Source organism: Oncorhynchus clarkii, chromosome 18, assembly GCF_045791955.1.
Source record: "Oncorhynchus clarkii lewisi isolate Uvic-CL-2024 chromosome 18, UVic_Ocla_1.0, whole genome shotgun sequence".
Taxonomy (NCBI): domain Eukaryota; kingdom Metazoa; phylum Chordata; class Actinopteri; order Salmoniformes; family Salmonidae; genus Oncorhynchus; species Oncorhynchus clarkii.
In genome coordinates, this window is record NC_092164.1 from 29,888,357 (window position 1) to 29,899,231 (window position 10,875).

The window sequence follows — 10,875 nt, forward strand, 5'->3', positions numbered from 1 at the left end:
CAGGGGTCTGGGACAGGGTACCATGACCGGTGAAGTCAGGTCAGGGCTCCACAGAGTAAATTGGATCAGCAGCACGACTAGGTGATCAGGAACAGACCGGATTGGACTCATCAGACCAGGTTGTACTGAGGCACTGTCCAAGGGCTCTGGTCTGACAGGACAAAAATAATGAAAGAGGAGTTGGTGGCAGTATGCCAAAGATCACAGTATACCAGATAAGTCAGGCTGACCCTAACAACTTGGCACATACAAGCTATTGCAGCATAAATACTGAGACATGGGTTGGTTAACACTGGCCCTGTCCAAAGGTACCCATTGAGTATAAGCACTATAGTTATCACTTTTGAGCAGTTTCATTAAGTGCTAGATATGTTTTAACAAATGTCAAGGAAATCATATCAAAAGTCATATGAATATTGATTGTATTGTGAACAGCAGATACCAGATGGAATATGTATTCAAAGTGATTCAGTGAAGTGAATAAGGGACTTTGTTTTACCCAGACAATTGAAAATGTGATTGGAGTTTTGAAACAGACATTTTGATGATCTGTTCAGAATGGTATGCTTAGAGTTGTGAAAATGTACCATTAACTTGTGAATTGCATCAAAGTGATTGAAAAAAAAAAGTTTAATGTTTAGAGACCTTCCCTCCCAGCTAACATGTCCAGGTAAGCCTGTCATGCCAAAAAGTGTTTCCCCCACGGCGTCACAATGGGATTAGATAAATTATTAGCGTCCGTTGCTATATCAAGGGTGTGATGAACTAATGATTAGAATTTTGGAGTTCATTACAGCCCAAATTACGTTATTTTCATCACCGCTATGCAAACAGGGCTGAGTTCCACAACAATTTAGCTGTTTAAACAAGTTTTGTTTGGCTAATGGAATGAAAACATTACTTTGAACTACTTTTGGGTGTCTTGTTAACATTCGAACATGAAATCCATGTCTTAAACGTTGCTACGTTTCTGAAATAGCAAAGAAAATGTGTAATCTGCTTGACACATTAAAGTTACTTACCTTACAGATACACAAAGTCGGCTAATTTCCACTCTATTCATACACTGGCTTGTCTGGCTGCCATTTTTATTTTAACTTGCCCTTCCCTTATCTACACTGAAATAATATATTTTCAGTAGTCCTAGTTTCTATACACTAAGTTGACTGTGCCTTTAAACAGCTTGGAAAAATCCAGAAAGTTATGTCATGGCTTTAGATGCTTCTGATAGGCTAATTGACATAATTTGAGTCAATTAGAGGTGTACCTGTGGATGTATTTCAAGGCCCACCTTCAAACGCAGTGTCTCTTTGCTTGACATCATGGGAAAATCAAAAGAAATCAGCCAAGACCTCAGAAAAAAAAATGTAGGCCTCCACAAGTCCGGTTCATCCTTAGGAGCAATTTCCAAACGCCTGAAGGTACCATGTTCATCTACAAACAATAGTACGCAAGTATAAACACCATGGGACCACTGCTCCACAACCGCCATAAAAAAACAGACTATAGTTTGCAACTGCACATGGTGACAAAGATTGTACATTTTGGAGAAATGTCCTCTGGTCTGATGAAACAAAAATAGAACTGTTTGGCCATAATGACCATCGTTATTTTTGGAGGAAATAGGGAGAGGCTTGCAAGCCGAAGAACACCATTCCAATCGTGAAGCACGGGGGTTGCAGCATCATGTTGTGTGGGTGCTTTGCTGCAGGAGGGACTGGTACACTTCACAAATAGATGGCTCATGAGGAAGGAACATTATGTGCATATATTGAAGCAATGTCTCAAGACATCAGTTAAAGCTTGGTCGCAAATGGGTCTTCCAAATGGACAATGACCCCAAGCATCCTTCCAAAGTTGTGGCAAAATGGCTTAAGGACAAGAAAGTCAAGGTATTGGAGTGGCCATCACAAAGCACTGACCTCAATCCCATAGAACATTTGTGGGCAGAACTGAAAAAGCTTGTGTGAGCAAGGAGGTCTACAAACCTGACTCAGTTACACCAGCTCTGTCAGGAGGAATAGGCCAAAATTCTCCCAACTTATTGTGGGAAGCTTGTGGAAGGCTACCTGAAACGTTTGACCCAAGTTAAACAATTTAATGGCAATGCTACCAAATTCTAATTGAGTGTATGTAAACTTCTGACCCTTTTGGAATGTGATGAAAGAAATAAAAGCTGAAATAAATAATTCTCTCTACTATTATTGACATTTCACATTCTTAAAGTAAAGTGGTGATCCTAACTGACCTATGACAGGGACATTTTACCAGGATTAAATGTCAGGAATTGTGAAAAACTGAGTTTAAATGTATTTGGCTTAGGTGTATGTAAACTTCTGACTTCAACTGTATATACTAGGCATTGTCAGAGGAAGGCATAAAATTGTCAAAATCTCCAGTCACCCAAGTCATAGGCTGTTCTCTCTGCTACCGCATGGCAAGAGGTACCGGAGCACTAAATCTAGCTCCTTAACAGCTTCCAAGCCATAAGACTGCTGAACAATTAATCCCGGACTATTTACACCCAGACTATTTAAATTTTTACACTGCTGCTACTCACGGTTTATTATTTACCCCTACCTACATGTACAAATTACCTCAACTAACCTGTACCCCTGCACATTAACTCAATACCGGTACCCCCTGTATATAGCCTCGTTATTGTTATTTTATTGTGTCACTTTTAATTTCATTTTTTACTTCAGTAAATATTTAGTAAATACTCTATTTCTATTTATTGAACTGCATTGTTGGTTAAGGGCTTGCAAGTAAGCATTTCATGGTAAGGTGTACGTACACCTGTTGTATTAGATGCATGTGACAAATAACATGTGATTTGAACTACCATTTCTTGCTTTCTCAAATGTCAACCAAAGCTTAACATACTTTTTCTATTGGGCTTCACATAAGTGTAGGGCGTCAGGGCTTTCAGTGGTCGACCATCCAACTGCTCCAACTGGAGAAGATTGTTGGCTTCCACCGAGGTAACCCTAGGAAGACAAAGGGGAAACTAAAACTAGCTCCAGGTTATATCCAGAGTTATTTTCTATGATGTTTTGTATGAACCTTAACAGAAGTTGACCCCAGCTAGGAGCGAAAGAGCAGAGAGGTCTCGCCTTTATTTTGTCCTTCCAAACCAAGTAATTCGGAAGGATGTCGTAGCACTTGGTCCCCTTCTTGATTCTGCTCCCGGTGGCTTTCCTTCGGTTTCTCCTGAGCCTTGTCGATGTTCAGTCTCAACTTGATTGATAACAGGAATAAATGCAATCATATTTCATATTATAAATACATTTCTTACATATCTCTTGGAGGTCCAGAAAATAAATTAACAGCAGACAATTTTTACCTGGTTAAAAACCTTCACATCCTTCTCAGTCTGTGCCTAAAGGTGGTCCTCGAAGGCGTTCTGATCTGGTTCGACAACTTCCACCACATCAGGTGGGATTTCAGTGATCTGAAAGTATTTATGCAACAAAAGCAATAGACAAACAAGAACACTAAGTCAATCACAAATTTGAATGAATACAGTATATGCAATAGTTGTATATACAATTGCATTGTTTATCTCAGTCAACAGCTGCGACTCCCGTCCGTACATGGTGGAGGCCTGGACGCTGCTGTTGTGTGCAAAGAGAATTACCTTCAGGTTGTTCACCCACCGTTTCTGGTACCCGTCAAGGGACTTGCCCATGGCGGTCTTGAGGTTCTGGTTGGTGCATTCATCAAACCTGGAGGAGGGGGTAGGAAAGCGATATCTATTGACGTGTACCATGGACAAAAAATAAATAAATGGTCACAGAATATAACCTATAACATATAACACCTTGTCCCAACTGGGTTATATATGGGCTTCATGAGTTTCAACTGGGCAAGGCTGTAAATTGCTTTTAATGCTGTAAGTGGCTGTCTTAAGCCCAACTCTAGGCATAAACTGGAGCATTGGAAAATGGTTGGAGGCGACCTGGAGAGACTAGTTATCTAGTAAAAACTATACTGAACAAAAATATAAACTCAGCATGTAAAGTGTTGGTCCCATGTTGCATGAGCTGAAATAAAAGATCCCAGAAGTTTTCCATATGCACAAAAATAGTACTTCTCTCAAATTTGGTGCGCAAATTTGTTTACATCCCTATTATTGAGCATTTCTCCTTTTGTCAAGATAATCCATCCACTTGTCAGGTGTGGCATATCAAGAATCTGATTAAACAGCATGATCATTAAACAGGTTTATCTTGTGCTGAGGACACAATGCATTCAGAAAACTGCAATTTTGTCACAACACAATGCCACAGATGTCTCAAGTTTTGAGGTAGCGTGCAGTTGGCATACTGGCTGCAGGAATGTCCACCAGAGCTGTTGCTAGATAATTGAATGTTAATTTCTCTGCCATAAGCCACATCCAATGTCGTTTTAGAGAATATGTCCAACCGTCCAAATAACCGCAGACCACATGTAACCACACCAGCCCAGGACCTCCACATCCGACTGCATCACCTGCGGGATGGTCTGATACCAGCCACACGAACAGCTGATGAAACTGTGGGTTTGCACAACTGAAACATTTCTGCACAAACTGTCATAAACCGTATCAGGGAAGCTCATCTGTGTGCTCGTCGTCCTCACCAGGTTCTTGACCTGACTGCAGTTCGGCATCGTAACCGACTTCAGTGGGCAAATGCTCACCTTTGATGACCACTGGCACCCAGGAGAAGTGTGCTCTTCATGGATAAATCCCGGTTTCAACTGTACCGGGCAGATGGCAGACAGCGTGCATGTTGAGGGTGCTACAGCACCCCCTGAAAACAAATAGAAATAAATAATAATAAATATATATATATATATATATATATATATATATATATATATATGTATATTATAAACAGTACCTGTCAAAAGTTTGGACACACCTACTCATTCAAGGGCTTTTCTTTATTTGTATTATTTTCTACAGTGTAGAATAATAGTGAAGACATCAAACCTATGAAATAACACGTATGAAATCATGTAGTAACCAAAAAAGTGTTAAACAAATCAAAATATGTTTCGATTTTAGATTATTTAAAGTAGCCACCCTTTGTCTTGATGACTTGCTTTGCACACGCTTGGCATTCTCTCAACCAGCTTCACCAGGAATGCTTTCCAACAGTCTTGAAGGATTTCCCACATATGCTGAGCACTTGTTGGCTGCTTTTCCTTCACTCTGCAGTCCAACTCATCCCAAACCATCTCAATTGGGTTGAGGTCAGGTGACTGTGGAGGCCAGGTCATCAGCACTCCATCACTCTCCTTCTTGGTCAAATAGCCCTTACACAGCCTGGACGTGTGTTGGATCATTGTCCTGTTGAAAAACAAATGATAGTCCCACTAAGCGCAAAGCAGATGGGATGGCGTATCGCTGCAGAATGCTGTTGTAGCCATGCTAGTTAAGTGTGCCTTGAATTCTAAATAAATCACTTGACAGTGTCACCAGCAAAGCACCATCACACCTCCTCCTCCATGCTTCATTGTGGGAACCACACATGCGGAGGTCATCTGTTCACCTACTCTGTGTCTCACGAAGACACGGTGGTTTGAACCAAAATCTCAAATGTCTTTTTGGTGTCCTTTAGTCATGGTTTCTTTGCAGCAATTCGACCATGAAGGCCTGATGCCACACAGTCTCCTCTGAACAGTTGATGTTGAGATGTGTTTCTTGAACTCTGTGAAGCATTTGGCCTCCAATTTTTGAGGCTCATAACTCTAATGCACTTATCCTCTGCAGCAGAGGTAACTCTGGGTGTTTCTGTCCTGTGGCGGTCCTCATGAGGGCCAGTTTCATCATAGCGCTTGATGGTTTTTGTGACTGCACTTGAAGAAATGTTCAAAGTTCTTGAAATTTTCCGGATTGACTGACCTTCATGTCTTAAAGTAATGATGGACTGTTGTTTCTTCTGTATACCACCTCTACCTTGTCACAACACAACTGATTGGCTCAAACACATTAAGAAGGAAAGAAATTCCACAAATTAACCTTTAACAAGGCACATCTGTTAATTTAAATGCATTCCAGGTGACTACTACCTTATGAAGCTGGTTGAGACAATTCCAAGAGTCTGCAAACCTATCATCAAGGCAAAAGGTGGCTACTTTGATGAATCTCAATTATAAAAAAAATGTTTTTGTTATTATATGATTCCATGTGTGTTATTTCATAGTTTTGATGTATTCACTATTATTCTACAATAAAGAAAAAGTAAAAATAAAGAAAAACCCTTGGAATGAGTAGGTGTCCAAACTTTTGACCGGTACTGTGTGTATTGCACTAGGCCTTTATAGTATTGTATTAGTGGACCGATATAGCCATCTAGTCTAGGGAAAGATGAATGAAGAAAAGTACAGAGAGATCCTTGATGAAAACCTGCTCCAGAGCGCTCAGGACCTCAGGACAAAGACACTGAAAAACGTGGACAGTCGTGTGCATCATTAATTCAGAACCACTGAACAGCAACATAATAAACTAAAGCACTGATAATTGTGAACGAGAATGACTGCTAATTGTATGGCTAATTGTATGGCTGTGTGCTCGATTTTATACACAGGGTAGCCTGGGGCATCAGGGTAGCCTAGTGGTTAGAGCAGTGGACTAGCAACCAGAAGGTTGCAAGTTCAAACCCCTGAGTTGACAAGGTACAAATCTGTCGTTCTGCCTCTGAACAGGGGTTCCTAGGCCGTCATTGAAAGTAAGAATTTGTTCTTAACTGACTTGCCTAGTTAAATAAGGGTAAAAAATGAACACCTGTCAGCAACAGGTGTGGCTGAAGTATCAAAATCCACTAACTTGAAGGGGTGTTCACATACGTTTGCATATACAGTGCATTCAGAAAGTATTTAGACCCCCTGATTATTTCTACCTTTTGTTACGTTGCAGCCTTGTTCTAAAATCCTCATCAATCTACACACAATACCCCATAATGATAAAGCAAAAACAGGTTTTTAGACATTTTGGCAAATGTAAAAAATAAATAAATACGGAAATATGACGTTTACATAAGTATTCAGACCCTTTACTCCGTACTTTGTTGAAGCACCTTTGGCAGAGATTACAGCTGCTACATGCTTGGCACACCTGTATTTGGGGATTTTCGCCCATTCTTCTTAGCTAAGTCCCTGCCGCTGAAAAATATCCTCACAGTATGATGCTGTCTGCCACCACCATGCTTCATTGTAGGGATGTTGCCAGGTTTCCTCTCAGGCCAGTTCAATCTTGGTTTCATCAGACCAGAGAATCTTGTTTCTCATAGTCTGAGAGTCCTTTACGTGCCTTTTAGCAAACTCCAAGCGGGCTGCCATGTGTTTTTTACTGAGGAGTGGCTTCCATCTGGCCACTCTACCATAAAGGCCTGATTAGTAGAGTTCTGCAGAGATGGTTGTCCTTCTGGAAGGTTCTCCCTTCTTCAGAGAGGAACTCTAGAGCTCTGTCAGAGTGACCATCAGGTTCTTGGTCACCTCCCTGACCAAGGCCCTTCTCACTGGATTGCTCAGTTTGGCCGAGCAGCCAGTTCTAGGAAGTGTCTTGGTGATTCCAAACTTCTTCCATTTAAGAATGATGGAGAAAACTGTGTTCTTGGAGACCTTCAATGCTGCAGATATTTTTTAGTACCCTTCCCCAGATCTGTGCCTTGACACATTCCTGTCTCGGAGCTCTACAGACAATTTATTCGACCTTATGGCTTGGTTTTTGCTCTGACATGCACTGTCAACTCTGGGACTTTATTTAGACAGGTGTGTGCCTTTCCAAATCATGTCCATTATATTGAATTTACCACAGTTGGACTCCAATCAAGTTGTAGAAACATCTAAAGGATGATCAATGGAAACAGGATGCACCTGAGCTCAATTTCGAGCCTCATAACAAGGGTATGCATACTTATGTAAATAAGGTATTTGTGTTTTTTATTTTGAGTACATGTGCCAAAAATCCTAATGTTTCCACTTTGTCATTATGGGTTATTGTGTGTAGATTGATGATTAATTATTTTTTTTTATCCATTAAAGCTGTAAAAAATGTGGAAAAAGTCAAGGGGTCTGAAAACTTTCCGAATGCAATGCATATATTATTATTTTAAAAATTATTCAAATATGTAGCCTACAATGCAATACACTTGATCATTTTAAGCAGAACAAAAACTACTTAGCCTACATTTGAACACCACCGTAGAAGCTTTGAATTTCGATATCTACCCAATTAAGTAACCTAGTTTTGTTTGGATACTTGAGGAGAACTAAGGCCTATCACTTGCAACCTCTTCTAATGCATTGTGGAAAAGTTTGCACCAAATTTTCATTCATTTATTTAACCTTTGTTTAACCAGGTAGGCCAGTTGAGAACAAGTTCTCATTTACAACTGCGACCTGGCCAAGATAAAGCAAAGCGGTGTGACACAAACAACAGAGGAATAATGGAATAAACAAACGTATAGTCAATAACACAATATAAAAGTCTATATACAGTGTGTGCAAATGACGTAAGATTAGGGAGGTAAGGGAATAAATATGCCATAGTGGCAAAATAATTACAATTGAGGAATTATACACTGGAGTGATAGATGTGCAGATGAATGTGCAAGTAGAGATATTGGGGTGCATAAGAGCAAAACAAATAATAACAATATGGGGATGAGGTAGTTGGGTGGACTATTTATAGATGGGCTGTGTACAGGTGCAATGATCTGTAAGCTGCTCTGACAGCTGATGCTTAAATTTAGTGAGGGAAATATGAGTCTCCAGCTTCAGTGATTTTTGCAATTTGTTCCAGTCATTGGCAGCAGAGAACTGTAAGGAAAGGCGGCCAACAGAGGAATTGGCTTTGGGGGTGACCAGTGAAATATACCTGCTGGAGCCCGTGCTACGGGTGGGTGCTGCTATGGTGACCAGTGAGCTGAGATAAGGCGGGGCTTTACCTAGCAAAGACTTATAGATGACCTGGAGCCAGTGGGTTTGGCGACGAATATGAAGCGAGGGCCAGCCAACGAGAGCATAGAGGTTGCAGTGGTGGGTAGTATATGGGGCTTTGGTGACAAAACAGATGGCACTGGGATAGACTGCATCCAATTTGCTGAGTAGAGTGATGAAGGCTATTTTGTAAATTGCATCTCCGAAGTCAAGGATCGGTAGGATAGTCAGTTTTACGAGGGTATGTTTGGCAGCATGAGTGAAGGACGCTTTGTTGCGAAATAGGAAGCCGATTCTATATTTAATTTTCGATTAGAGATGCTTAGTGTGAGTCTGGAAGGAGAGTTTACAGTCTAACCATACACCTAGGTATTTGTAGTTGTCCACATATTCTAAGTCAGAACCGTCCAGAGTACTGATGCTAGACGGACGTGCAGGTGCGGGCAGCAATCGGTTGAAGAGCATGCATTTAGTTTTACTTGCATTTAAAAGCAGTTGGAGGCCACGGAAGGAGAGTTGAATGGCATTGAAGCTCATCTGGAGGTTAGTTAACACAGTGTCCAACGTATACAGAATGGTGTCGTCTGCGTAGAGGTGGATCAGAGAATCATCAGCAGCAAGAGTGACATCATTGTTGTATACAGAGAAAAGAGTCAGCCCGAGAATTTAACCCTGTGGCACTCCCATAGAGACTGTCAGAGGTCCGGACAACAGGCCCTCTGATTTGACACACTGAACTTTGTCTGAGAAGTAGTTGGTGAATCAGGCGAGGCAGTCATTTGAGAAGCCAAGGCTGTTGAGTCTGCCGATAAGAATGCGGTGATTGACAGAGTCGAAAGCCTTGGCCAGATCAATGAAGACGGCTTCACAGTATTGTCTTTTATCGATGGCGTTTATGATATTGTTGAGGACCTTGAGCGTGGCTGAGGTGCACCCATGACCAGCTCGGAAACCAGATTGCATAGCTGAGAAGGTACGGTGGGATTCAAAATGGCCAGTGATCTGTTTGTTAACTTGACTTTCGAAGACCTTAGAAAGGCAGGGTAGGATAGACATAGGTCTGTAACAGTTTGGGTCTAGAGTGTCTCCCCCTTTGAAGAGGGGGATGACTGCGGCAGCTTTCCAATCTTTGGGGATCTCAGACGAAAGAGAGGTTGAACAGGCTAGTAATAGGAGTTGCAACAATTGCGGCGGATCATTTTAGAAAGAGAGGGTCCAGATTGTCTAGCCAAGATGATCTGTAGGGGTCCAGGTTTTGCAGTTCTTTCAGAACATCAGCTATCTGGATTCGGGTGAAGGCGAAATGAGGAGGTAAGTTGCTGTAGGGGGGCAGAGTTGTTGACCGGGGTAGGGGTAGCCAGGTGAAAAGCATGGCCAGCCTAGAAAAATGCTTGTTGAAATTCTCAATTATCGTGGATTTATCGGTGGTAACAGTGTTTCCTAGCCTCAGTGCAGTGGGCAGCTGGGAGGAAGTGCTCTTATTCTCCATGGACTTTACAGTGTCCCAGAACTTTTTGTAGTTTGTGCTACAGGATGCAGATTTCTGTTTGAAAAAGCTAGCCTTTGCTTTCCTAACTGCCTGTCTATATTGGTTCCTAACTTCCCTGAAAAGTTGCATATCGTGGGGGCTATTCGATGCATATGCAGTACGCCACAGGATGTTTTTGTGCTGGTCAAGGGCAGTCATGTCTGGAGTGAACCAAGGGCTGTATCTGTTCCTTGTTCTACATTTTTTGAATGGGGCGTGCTTATTTAAGATGGTCAGGAAAGCACTTTTAAAGAATAGCCAGCCATCCGCTACTGACGGAATGAGGTCAATATCCTTCCAGGATACCCGGGCTAGGTCGATTAGAAAGGCCTGCGCGCTGAAGTGTTTTAGGGAGTGTTTAACATTGATGAATGGTGGTCGTTTGACCGCAGACCCATTACGGACACAGGCAATGA